The sequence below is a fragment of the Ictidomys tridecemlineatus genome, chromosome 2 (assembly GCF_052094955.1).
Source record: "Ictidomys tridecemlineatus isolate mIctTri1 chromosome 2, mIctTri1.hap1, whole genome shotgun sequence".
In the NCBI taxonomy this organism is placed as follows: domain Eukaryota; kingdom Metazoa; phylum Chordata; class Mammalia; order Rodentia; family Sciuridae; genus Ictidomys; species Ictidomys tridecemlineatus.
The window spans coordinates 220,944,358-220,957,727 of NC_135478.1; the positions used below are offsets into that span (position 1 = coordinate 220,944,358).

Genomic DNA, 13,370 nt, shown 5'->3' on the forward strand with positions numbered 1-13,370 from the left:
ATTCTGATACCAGGCATATTTCAGAAGTAAGACACGGGAAGCTGCATCCTGTGTGTCCCACCTTGTATTTGCTGCTTTACTAATTTTTTTATACAATAAATTTTGTTTTCCTTTTGCTGTTACCAATTTTTGGAATCCTAGAAACCCTACTATGATGGAAAAGAACAGGTACTCACAACAAAGCAGAATTACCAACATATTTATGGCCTTGTCATTTGACAGGGAAGGTCAAAGCGTCTCAGAGTTTATTCATAACCCGGCACTAGCTTTCAATTCTTTGGAAATTGCTCCTTGATACCCAGCTTCCCTGAAATCACAGAGAGTGGCAGTCACTCTCTTAAGGTATAAATCAGATCTAAATAACTGATCGCACTTTCTTTCTCTAGATCTGGACAAGAAAACTCTGCCTTTTCATTGCTGAATGCTGGCACTTAGACAAACCAGTGTACCAAAGATGCTCTTAATTTTTATAGTTGTCTGTAAGTCTTTGAGATTATTATAAAAAAAAAAAGGTCCTGCTCTTGAATGTCAGTGGCTTTTTGATAACCTCCCTTGATTTCTTAAATCCAAATGCAGTACTATTGCCTATGCAGGGATGGTGTATCACTATTAATCCCATCATGACACAGTTATTCCATAACTAACATAAGCAAAATGTGCATGATTTTGGCACACTACAATACAAGCCAATGGCATAGTGGAAAGTGAAATGGTATATCACAGTTTTTGTGTAAACTCTTTATTTTAATTATTAGTAAATTATGAATATTTAAACATATTTAACTTCTAGCATTTCATTCACAGTAGATGCGTATTTATTTGGGGACATATTCAAAAAACTATAAAAGACTTTGGAAATGGATAAGATAAATGGATTGCAACAAAAATTTTGCTTTATTCATATAATCAAAAGAAATCAACCCACAATAAAAATCACAATCTCTTGCCTAATTTCTGGCCCAAAGTCAGTTCTCAATACTGAAACCAATGTCAGAGAGGATATGTCCTCAGGAGGAAGAACCCTGTGACAACCCCCAAGCATATAATCCCCCAGTCCTTCCCCAAGGAGGACTATACACATTTACTAAAGTGTATAGTAAATGGAATCTCATGGGGAAAGAAAAACATCCAGACATTGCCAAGATATGATCAAGAGATGCAGAATAAGGATCAGTGTTGACATGAAGACCCAGGATCCTGAGGCACCACCTAAGATTGAGTGCATGGGTGGAGAACAGGAAATGGGCTCCTGGGCCTAGTCCATCTCACGGAGGTCTGCTAGTCCGTGGACAATTTGGTGCTTGAGCATAAAATTAGAATGGACATACTTGAGAGTGGTCAGAATTCCCACACTGATTCCTTGGCTGTGGGGTAGAAGTGGGGAAGACCAACAGAAGTATCTTGAACTGTCATTAGTCTGTCCCTCCCCCTAGAGATGGTAATTCAATTCCATTGCTGAATATAGGGGAGAATGGGAAGATGAGTTACTGTGTTTTTTTTCTTTTTTAAATGAGTAACTGAAGTTCATCCTTCCATTAATTCAGAGACCATGAGGACATGAAAGAGAGGGTCATGTCTCTGTTTGAGGAACACACAATGTAGGGTGAGGGAGAAGAAAGACATGAAGCCCCACCTCTGACAGTATACAACAAGCCGCCAGGGGATGTGAACGATGCCAGGAGGGGTTCAGGAGCACTGTTCAGGGCTGGGGTGGTGGCTCTGAGAAGGAGCCAATTTATCTGAACAAGATCTACAAGTAATGCTGCAATTTCCAAATTTAAAGAAGACACACGGAGACTGCCAGAGAAGGAAAAGGGGGAGAAAGTGCAGAGTCTGAATAATAGAGAGTGGAGGCAATCCTCGAAAGCCAGTACCATAGCTGAAGATGAAACTGGAAAAGAAAACCCCAATACAATTGTCCCCACTTGTCCTAAGAGGATATGCTCCAAGTCCTCACCCAAGGACATCATGCTTCAGAAATGTCACTTATCAACAGAGGTGTGTTCTGAGAAATGTGTTGTTAGGTGACTCTGTGGTATGAACATCCTAGATGGTACTTACACAGAGACAGCTGCCTTGTCCCTGGACAGCACAATCTTAGGAAAGCACCAGTCTGCTGGCTGAGATGTCATTACGTGGTTCATGACTGTTAATTTTTCCTATCCACACACCTATGATAAAGTGCCCTTTATAAATTAGATACAATAAGATTGTTATGGGCCAGGCTATACAGGCAATAGCCAAACAGACTCCATTTTGCCCCGAGAGTCCGCGTCATATAAGAAATACTTCTCCCAGGGAAATCTCCGCCTCTGTACCCATCAACAGTTGCTTAGCATGGCATGTTTGGCAACACAAAATGGTAATTCTTAGACAATGTAAAAGTGTTCTCTCTTTGGTTCCCATTTTTCTTGGACAATGTACCCTGTCAGGGATTGATTGCCTAGACGTTAGCAGCCATTCTTTAAGGTGTACGCAACTAGGGACATTTTGGCCCACTCTCCTTTCTGCTTACGATTTTAGATCTCATGGCGTTTGTTTATGGTTTTGAACCACAGCAATAGCCACTTACGCTTTAATATGGTTTTGGACTATAAAAGGTGTGCTCGAACCCTGAGAGGGGGTCAAAGGGTGTAGACTTGCAGCCTACCCTTAGCCTGCCAGCTGGTGGATCTGGACCGCCAGCTAGTGAACAAAGGTCTCCTGGTTTAAGATCGACTCGGTGATTTACTGCAATCTCACCTTAACAAGATGCTAATAGTAACAGTCAAAACAGCTGTAAAAATATGCTGTAACTAAATACACGTAAAACTTATGAATCATGTCTGGAACTTTCCATGAAAGAGATCAGTTACTCTGAAACACTCCCTTACATCTCCAATTAATTTTCTATTCTTGTCCCTACAGATATCGGGATGTGAGAGAGTGACGGTAGAATACCACACCTGTAGCCAAGTAGCCCTGACTATAGCTGCTAGGCCAGATGTGCTATCCACTGGGGAGGAAACACAGCCTCCCAGTAAAGGAACCATGTGTCCCTCTCCTAACTCCCCGCAGAGGCCCACAGCAGCCAGCAGAGCATGTGGCAGACCCTGCTTCAAGGCCTCTGATGACACAACTTCGTTTCCCCCCATTTTCCTTTGAACTATCGGTAATGGAGACGTTTCCTAGGCGTCCTTGGAAACTGTATGCTGAAAATGGCACAGCTGGAAACACTCTGGGCCCCCAAATGACACAGGGGACGAAAGCTACCCCACTGATCTGGTCAGCAGTCCAGAACTGTTATTACATGAACACAAAAGAATCTCCTGTGGAAGGTGAATCAGCAAAAGGTGGACTTATAAAATATGCAGACAGAAAACAGGGATTTTAACAGGTGCCATGGTAGAGAGCTGAAGCTAGGATGGGAGTCAAATGCCGAGAGATGGAAAACTCTGTTTTCGTTCCATTCGTCTCTCTTGTGACCACACAAGGCAAATGCTACATGTTACTATGAAACTTGGATACATTTAAAACTTTGTTTTCTCTAATATCATTAAGTTTCTCTAAAAATAATATGTATTTTTTTTTCAGAATTCATGTAATATTTGTAAACAAGAGTTACTGGGCATAGAACTCTAAAAGTTAAATAAATGTAAGGTAAGGCTGAAGAAGCAGGCTCAGGGATACTAAAAACAGAAAATGATGAGAATCAGTCTTTAATGCAGAATCAACATATAACTGAGAAGCAGAGAAATAAATACACATGGGAAGACAGAGACTGCCAGCCAGAATTAGCAGTTAACATAGAACTTTGAAAGAAGGGGCGTATGTGGGTACAAGGGCATCAAGATGACAAGCCCCGAGCCAGCCACTAATACTTGATAAATAAACGTACACGCCTGTAACCACATGTTATAAATTCATCTATGCTACTTCTGCACTATGTCATAAAAATAACTTTGTTAACTACTGGCTGAAAAGGGCAAAAGGTTTTCTGTAACATGGAAAGGTTTGTTTCCATGGTAAGTTCCAAGGACAATTCAGTTGTGAATTTGAAAGCAGAATACAATTTTCTTTGGTATGACAATCTCTCCGTTCACCTGCCACTGTCCCTGTTACTCACAGGAAGCCAATTTTACCCGCCATAAGTTAATCTACAGTGACATCACTGACCTAACTCTAAATAATTCAACATTTACAAAGGGCTGCAGCTCTTCTCCAAGTTAAGAAACATAGGCAAAGCTGTATTGCCTCCTGTTAAAACATATTTTCAAGTAAAATAAAGTAGCTAACAAAGATAACTTCGAATCTCATGCAGAACCTTAAAAGAGTCAAATTCAAACTTTGGCTTTTAAAAGTTACCTTTATTGAAAAAATCTGAGCTGCTCATTATGAATGTAAAAGGTATAAAATTATGAAACAAGAAAACTCACTGAAACAAATTTTTATAGACTTGTTGAACTGTATTTCGTGTGCCCTAACCAAAAAATGTCTTATTTGAGAGCTCTGCCCCAGAGCGAAACAGATTGGAACTGAAAAACAAATTCACTGAGGTAAAGAGAGATAATAAAATACATCAACCATTGCTTTTTAATTATTTTTTTTTTTCAAATTTTGTGAGGTCGTTCTCTGAATTTGGGAACTTTAGCAGCCTAGATTTTATTAAAAAAGAAAAAAGACCCATGTCCTTTCCACATGCAGAAGATGGCTAAAACAAGGTCAGTACTCTGACTGCAGACTGAAGATGCTAATGACGAAAGCATCCTGGAGGGGAGCGTGACCTGAAATGTGTAGAATACTCCCAGTGCTTGCCTGGCCCTAAACATGGTGATGAGTAGTGTTTGCCGTTCCTCCACACATCCCTCTCCTCTATCTCGTAATGCACCTGGGTGGAATAATTGGAACTCCAATTTCAAGCATTTCTGCAACATCAGTGAAATAAAGCCTTGTTTGGTGGAGGAAGAGAGGGGACAGAGACAGAAGACACCCGGGTCTGAGTGCTCCTGTCCACTGCAGGGATGGCCCCGCAGACACGGGAGGGCATCTGTCCACTCTGAAATGCTGCCAGACCTCAGACTCTCCTCTCTCCCACCTTGCTAAGCCCTCTCGGCCACCAGCCTCTGCTTCTGACTTGACTTCTAATATGGTCTGTCTCTCGGGGGATGGGAGTTAAAAAAAAAAAAATGTCTGGCAATATGAACCTCACATTTTCACGATGCTGCAACAGTTATTGTCTTATAAATCACCAGAGAAGCAGTGAGATAGGACTGCACACACACGATTTCAATTATTACCCCAGATTTATTTCTCATTATAAGGAGTGAAATTAGTTTTATGTAACTTATGAAAACGTGCATTCCCAAGGGAAGATAACAAATGATATACATGATACATATGGTTTTAAAGATCAGCAGCCCAGTTCTATCTGCCACTTCTCTGTCCTTTTCTCCCTCAGCCTAAACATCTGTAGTCAAATAAAATATATAAAAAAGAAAGAAAGAAAGTCGGAATAGCATCTGATGTAGGAGAAGTCTGCCTGTGGGGCAGAGGGCAGTGTGGAGAGTGACACCAAGGAAGACATGATGCTTCCCGACCTCACAGGCATCAGTTCTCTGGACCCATTAGAATGAGAGCAAGTACCCTTTACCGTCCACTGCAATTAGATGTGTTAATGCACATGCATCTGGTGCTTCTCACTGAATAGGAAACCTTTCAACTCTTCCAGTTTTAACATGGCAAAGTGCAAAAACTAATAGCATCATAAAGCAAGGGGTGATGAGTGGAAAGCAAGAAAACATTAGGGCAGGCAGCGCAGGAGCTCCCGTGCCTAACAGTGCCAAGACAAGCTGCCCAAACAGACGTGTCAAGACTTCCTGCTGCAGAGCCTGAGCCCGGGTTAGGATGAGTCTTCTAAGCACTTAGAAGAATATGGAGAGGATAATGAGATTTTCCCCCCTTTCTAAAATGCATGCCCCCAAAGCACCACCAGCCATTTTTATGAGTCCTCAGCAAAGCAATGTAGGCTTTTTGAGGTTTTGTTCTTGTTTTTTTGTTTTTGTTTTTGTTTTGTCCTGCACCAAAAGAAATATTTTCTTTATTTTAACTTCTCTAGGATTGTCACTTATTTTGGAGAAAATGTCACCCCCATAAATGTAATAGCTAATACAATTTCTTCCTAAATGTTATAAGTCAAACTATAAATATAGTTTAAGACATAAAACCATGGATATGTTCTAATTATTTTTAGATCCTAATGAGAATTTTACTAATTATTTACAACACCCCAAAGTACATAAACATGCACTTGAAGTACATAAGATAATGATTTTTATTATGGTTTTTATAAAAACAAATTACAGATAGATACACAATTGTGTATAATAAGAATGACTCATTTGTATAAAAACAGAAAATAAATAAATTCTGTAAAAAGAGGAACCTAGAATTAATGATCTTTGCGAGTCTTCCAAAAGGAAAAGAGATAAAGTATATTAATATTAATGTCTGCTTTAAATAGTTTTATATTCTTGGCAAGCCCAGTTGTCAAGGATAAACTTCTGATATCACAAACCTGACAAGAATTGTATGGAAGTGACTTATTTCTACTTAAAAATTCAGCAATTAAGGCTTTGCTTTTATTAATAATAATGCCAAAGTAAAATTTTTTTCCAAGTTAAGAGGGATATACATTTACATGCCCATGGGCATTTTCCTCTCAAGGAAGATGGTTCTGAAACTATAATATTGAATATTTGATAAAGAAATTCCATTAACATATTATAGATTTGCATCAAAACAGTTTATTTTCATATTGAATTTAAAGATGCAAGTCACCTTGAGTTCTTTCTTAGATTATAAATGGAACATGGAGAAATACCCTCATTTCTAAAAGGAATAATAAAATGTTCTATGACATACATTCAATGCTTAAAGCCACCAAAGTTGGAGGGAATAAGAGGAAGGTTTGAACTGCACATTTACTTGTGTAACCATGTAAAACTAGATGAAATATTTGTGATAAAAAATTAAATTGTGAAGAAATACATAAGCAAAAAAAATCCTCCACCATAATGAAATTCAAAATACCTAAATTCCAATATCTTAAATAGAAGTGTAGGTAATTTTAAAAACAAAATTTCAGGTTAAAAAACAATAAAAAGAAAAACATTAAAGAAACAGCAAAAATATCTTGAAAGGTTAAACTAACAAATCCAGAGTTTGTTCCAATATGTACTTGATTCCCTATTCAAGAATCCTACTTGAAGTTTCCGTAGTCTTCTCTGACAACAAAGAATCTTCCAGTTCCTACCCTGCCCACCTCCTTCCTCTCCCAGGAAATGATGCTAGCATCCAACAACCCAGAAACTAAACCATGGATCTGCTCAGGATATTCAGTCAGGCAGGTGATGAAATCAGAAAAGCTATTTTGTAATGTTCAAAGCTGATATTTAAATTATATAGGGAATACCCATAAATTAGCTTTAAAAAAAGCCCCAATATCTACATAATGTAAGTAAAGATTAGAAAACACAGGAGGAGGCGTTTACAGTTATTATTGATTACAGAAATACAAATTAATATACTGAGATACCACATGATTCCTATGTACCAACATCTAGAAATTTGAATAACATATGAGTATAAATAGGGAAATAGAGATGATTTTAAAAACACAATTCAAAAATAGGAAAAATCTCTCATTTACTCCTAGTTTGGTAAAACTATTCCAGATTTTATCAAAATTTTAAAATTCTGTTCATCAACAGATATTATTTCCCTGTGGTCTTGAGCTTGGAAAGTATGAACTCAAATAATCTTCCCCAAAGACAAAAGCCATAGTTTTTCTACCAAACCAACTTAGTAGCTATAAATACCTTCCTTGATACCTAGATTGTGGTCTCTGAATATTTTTCTTACAAACAGGGCCCCTGGAGAAATTCCAAGTCTGCAGCAGAAAGTGTGCAAGAACTTGCAAGAGAGAATGTGTTCTAGAAATAGAAATAGGTTATCCAAGACTATGGGGATCATGTCAAGAGTATTCAAGAGGCAATTGAATTCAAGTTCCTGCTGGCCAAAGAAGGGACATTTTGAGCAGCAATAAAGATAATAACTGGAGTAAATTGATGATGTATAGTTTAAAACCATGAGATTAAAAAAAAATAAAAACCAAAGCTTCAACCAATGGTAAAGCAAGCTAGGAAAACAACTCAGTAGTTTGTACAATAGTAAATAAAATAATTAGTAGATCATGCTCTGCTTTCCTATATCAAGTATTTCTCTGGACAACCTAGTAGCCATAGGAGGGAGCCTCTTCCATAAGAAAGTACTTTACAGAAGGATTCTAGGCAATAAATCTCACAGAAGTGATAGGATTTTGTAATTAGTGTCATACAAGCACTAATATATAGATACATGTGAGCAATAATCATCAATGATTGAACACCCCAAGAGACAAAAATCATGATGTAATGATACCTATCTCGGGAGTTTCCCCCATAAAAAAATGTTTTTAACTATTCTCCTCACAGCTCTAGAATTAACTACAAATTGCAAAACTAAAAACTCAATGCAAATAGTATTATACATGTCATGTGAAGAGCTTAGATTGTAGATCCAAGGGAAAAGTTTCTCCGGGAGAAATGTTAAGGGAAGAAGGGGGAAGAGAGAGAGGGGATGGGGGGAGGGAGGAAAAACTGATACAGACAGAAAGTGATGTGTAGACAGAAAGAGACCATATACACACACACACACACACACACACACACACACACACACATCTCCAATTTTAATGTGTTATCCTTTTTTGAAGCCTTATTCAAAAAACAAACTATAAAAACATTTTAAAACAGTGAAGAAAATATAATCATTGTATTTTATTATATTAAACAATTATTTTTTAACTTTAGATACAATAATGGTACTGTAACTACCGTTTTTAAGACTACCTTACTTTTATAGGCATGTGCAAAAATATATTTTAAAGATAGTCATAAAAAGAATATACACTTTGCAAAGCACATATTGACAAAAGATTCTATATGTTAGGATGGTTTCTTAGGTGATGGAAAGGGAATCCTTGAGGGGAACAGGAGAAAAATCAAGAAATTCTAAACAATGAAATAAACTGACAGTCATCATGATGTGCAAAGAAACGGAAAGCATGATTAGCTCAATTCTTTCCAATGGAACCCTAAAGAAGTAAACAACAACAACAACAACAAAAGACCCAACAAACAGAAACATCACAATTCTCAAACATTTTAGTTTTCATGAACATTTTGATTCCAGTGCCACAGATGGTGAAGGAGAGACTGCTCCCCTGGATTTGCCAACAGTGTACACTGCAGCTGAGACTCGCTCTTCCCACTCAGGACCACAGGCTCCAAGACAGCACCTTGCTGGACACCCACTGCTTCTTCATACACTCACTCCTTAACTATCTATGCTGCCATTATGTAATTAACCTTGATATACAGTCTCCTTCTCATTTCCCTTCTAACGGTTCTGAATGCTTTCCTTCCTTTAAATATGATTCTTCTGCAAAAAAAAAAAAAAAAAAGCATTACTGCAATAAACGTCTTTTTTGGTTTGACGGACTTGTGGGTATGTGTTTTTAACATGAAAGAATGCTGACTTTTGTCAAATGTCTTTTTCTGCATCAGTTGAGATAATTGTATGGCTCCTTTTGGGGATAGAAATGCAATTTGTAGGTAAAAAGCACTGTTGATAAAAGGAATAGAGGAGAAGATTTGTAGCATTCCTTTTTTTTTTTTTTAACGTTGCAAATCAACATTTCAATGCCAAGTACTAAGTTAGAATTTGGTACACAAAATTGTATGAAATGAAGAATACATTAAGGATAAGAATTATGCACTACTTGGCTGTAAAAACAGACATGAGTATGTCAATAAGTAAATCAATGGAAGTGTAACTGATGTGATTCTGCAATCTGTATATGGGGTAAAAATGGGAGTTCATAACCCACTTGAATCAAAGTGTGAAATATGATATATCAAGAACTATGTAATGTTTTGAACAACCAATAAAAAAAAACAACAAATAAAAAAAAATAAAACAAAATTCCTTGATGGCAGTCCATTGAACAATACACAATATCTATCCTGTGTTGCAACTAACAACTCTGTAACTATACTTACTACTATTTGAAATGGTGTTACGGATAGGTACTTTAAAGGGGAGAAATCTTTAAATCTAAGATGCTAGGTTAATGAAAAGAACATAAGGTTTTTCTTACTGAGTTACATCTATGGCCAATCAGTCTGGGCTTCTAGCCTAAGGCTGAAATCAATTTCAACAACTTTTGTCTCAGAGAGGGGATAAAATTGGCACAGGGTTTGGATATGAGTGTCCACTAAACCTCATGTGTTGAAGGCTTAGTCCCTAATGCAGCAAGGCTGAGGTGGAAGTGACTGGAGCGTGAGGGTCTGACCTCATCAGTGGAATAACAGCCCACTGACAGGAAAAAGGACTCCTAGGCAGGTGGGGTCTGGCTAGAGGAAGTAGATCAGTGGGGACAAGTCCGTGGGGATGAGAACTTGTCCCTCGCTCCTCCCTCCCCTCTGTTTTTCAGTTGCCATAAGCTGAGAAGTTTTCTTTCACCACAACCTTCTGCCATGATGTTCTGCTTTAGAGGCTGCCACCAGGGAAGGAACCCTCTGAAACCACGAGGGGAAGAAAATTAATACTTCTTCCTCTAAGTTGTTCATGTCAGATATTGGGTCACAGTGATGGAAAGCTAATGCAATGTTCAGTCATCATACCTGGTGCATCAGCTTTACATATTACTAGTTGTGAATGAGACCTTAGATTTCAGGGTTTTTTTTTTATTTGAGAAATAGGGATAACAATGTGTATTTCACATATAAGTTTCTTATTAAAATTTACAAAAGAAAATCAAGTTAATACATGTAATTACTTAGCATAGTGCCTAGCACATGGTGAGAACATTAGCCACCAACACTATTTTTACTATTATTATTGAAGAATTTTGGCTGTTGTCCCCATTTAACAGTTTTTTTTAACTCAATGGAAGCTCCTAGGTATGAATATACCTGAACCCTCTCCTTGCTAACTAGCAAGATAACAAGGTAAAATCACGAGAATTTGTTTGAAATGAGCAGGTTTCCATATAGAAGTCTATGTGGGCTCAGAGCTTCTATAAATGTTTAAGATTATATTTAAAAATCTGAATGTATATAAAATGAACATTTGTGCTTTTCCTAAGTTTCTCAAATGGGCTCACAAATCCACAGAAGTTAAGGATCTCTTATTTAAATTCTAGAGTGATGCTTCACGGACGGCTTTCTGTCTTCTTTCTGTAGCCTTCCAGACTACCACATCTTTGGTTTCTTCCCCAGAAACAGCAGCCTTTCTAGATTTCTCCAACACATGCTGTGTGCAGTCCTCACCACACAGCCTTGTTCACGTGGTCCCTATTGGGGCCTTCTACCCTTCACTCCTCAGGACCCCCACTCATTTGCCTGCTTTGGGGGCCCACATTAGCAACGACCTCTCCAGGAATCTTTCTTCTAGCTTTCTGTAGGAAGGTTACGTTGCTTCTCTGGACTCCCGTGATATTCTGAATGGTGTGTTTGTAACTATTGAATTTATTTTATTTTATTCTGCAACACTGTTTAGTGAATAGACTGTTAACTCTTTCAGTCCATCTTATTCATCCTCAGGTTAGCAAGATGCCCCATACTGATAAGCCCTCGATAATATGTTGGTTGAATGAAGACATGAAAAAAAAACATTGTTCAACATCTTTTATTTTTCATAAGTCTTTCTCTGCTACTGAAATATTGTACAGTGTAAAATATGCTCAGAAAAAAATATGAAGGTCTATTCCTAGCTTTTCAATTACTGTTATCAAAACTTCAGAGTGCCCACTTGTTAATAGGTAGCATCACTCAGGAGAAAATCAATCCTTCTCTACTGTCCCTTGAGCAATATTTTTGTACATTAAACTTGCCTGGTAAAATATGGCCAATGTTCTATACTCTGTGCTTTTACCTGGAGGGCTGCTAATAGGGGTGACATTGGCTTCCTGTCATAAGACAACGGGAAAGGCCAATGCGTATGAAATGAATCAATCTGGCCCCTCTCTCACCATGCCATTTTCCAGAACGGAAAAGGATTCAGATTTGTTATTCCAGTATCTGAGCTAAAATGGAATATTCTTCCTCTGTGATAAGAACTGATCATATCCATTCATTTCTTTCTACTGAAAAACTTACTTACATTCAACAAAAGGTAAGCATGAATTACATGGTCATTATATTTGCTTAATGTGTTTACTGTTTAAAATTGTTTCTTCTATATAGAATGGCAGCGTGGTAACTTATAAATCATGTACTTGGCAATGGTACTGTGGAGCAGAGAGAGTTAAAAGGTCTGTCTGACATTCTGAAATGTGTCTTTAATAGGCACAAAATCCTTACCAAATCACTCTGTCTTTTGGGGGAACCTGGTTTACTCACCTTTAAAATTGTGTCTTACCATCTTTATCTCGTATAGTTGCTTTGAGAGCAAAATAATTCTTAACAGGAAACTACACAGAAGTCCCTAACAAATATTTTTTGAAAAACACACACCCACAACTCACAGCACTCCCTAGTCTGAATTTCCAGTTTTTTTTTTTTTTTCAAAAAGCTGCAGGTGGATAAAGTCTGCCACACTAAGGCTTCTCCACATCATAAAACACAAAGGACCCATAATAAGACAATGAGGATGGACTGCTTTTGATGGGAGTAGTCTCCAAATGTACCGCCCAGTACAAAAAAGGGATACACAGGCAAATGTTTATAGATACAAATTTTATATAAAAATAAGGGGAAATGAGAATATAGATACTCATTTGTTTTGTTTTTGTTTACTGTTATTACAAGAACCTGGAATATTCTGAAATAGCATGATGATGCTGTAGAGATAGGAATAAAAGTGATACATTTCCTGAATTATATAATCATGAATTACGCCTTCTGAATTATGTAATCATGTTACTAGTTGAAAAATAAAGTTTGATAACTTCAAACTGCAACAAATGAGCCTAAGAGCAGATGAAATTAATACCAAGAGCTCCAGAAACAAAACTTACTATTTCAAGTGAAAATTTTTAGACACAATTCTCTGAAATCAGAAACACCTGCCACAAAATCTTAAATTTCACTCAGTAGTTTTACAGTTTATGGTAATAGAGATGTTATTACTTTGAAACTTGTTAGTATACATTATAGCATATTATAAGCACATTGTTCCAAACTTGGATGTTTTTAGGTTAAAGAAATAAAAACAGAAAACAAAAAATTTTAAAAATATATATTAAAATTAATTCCAAAGCATCAATGTTATTAACTTATGATTTGCAT

At 37.3% G+C, this 13,370-nt stretch overlaps 2 protein-coding genes across 40 annotated transcripts in view; one reads left to right on the forward strand and one right to left on the reverse strand.

The window, feature by feature from the left end:
• LOC101967955 (thiamine pyrophosphokinase 1) overlaps positions 1 to 13,370 on the reverse strand; it is a 372,786-nt gene that overhangs the window by 146,177 nt on the left and 213,239 nt on the right. The window lies entirely within an intron of this gene.
• The window catches only part of LOC110598265 (uncharacterized), a 64,909-nt gene that overhangs the window by 38,866 nt on the left and 12,673 nt on the right, over positions 1 to 13,370 (forward strand). The gene's annotated exons all lie outside the window — the stretch shown is intronic.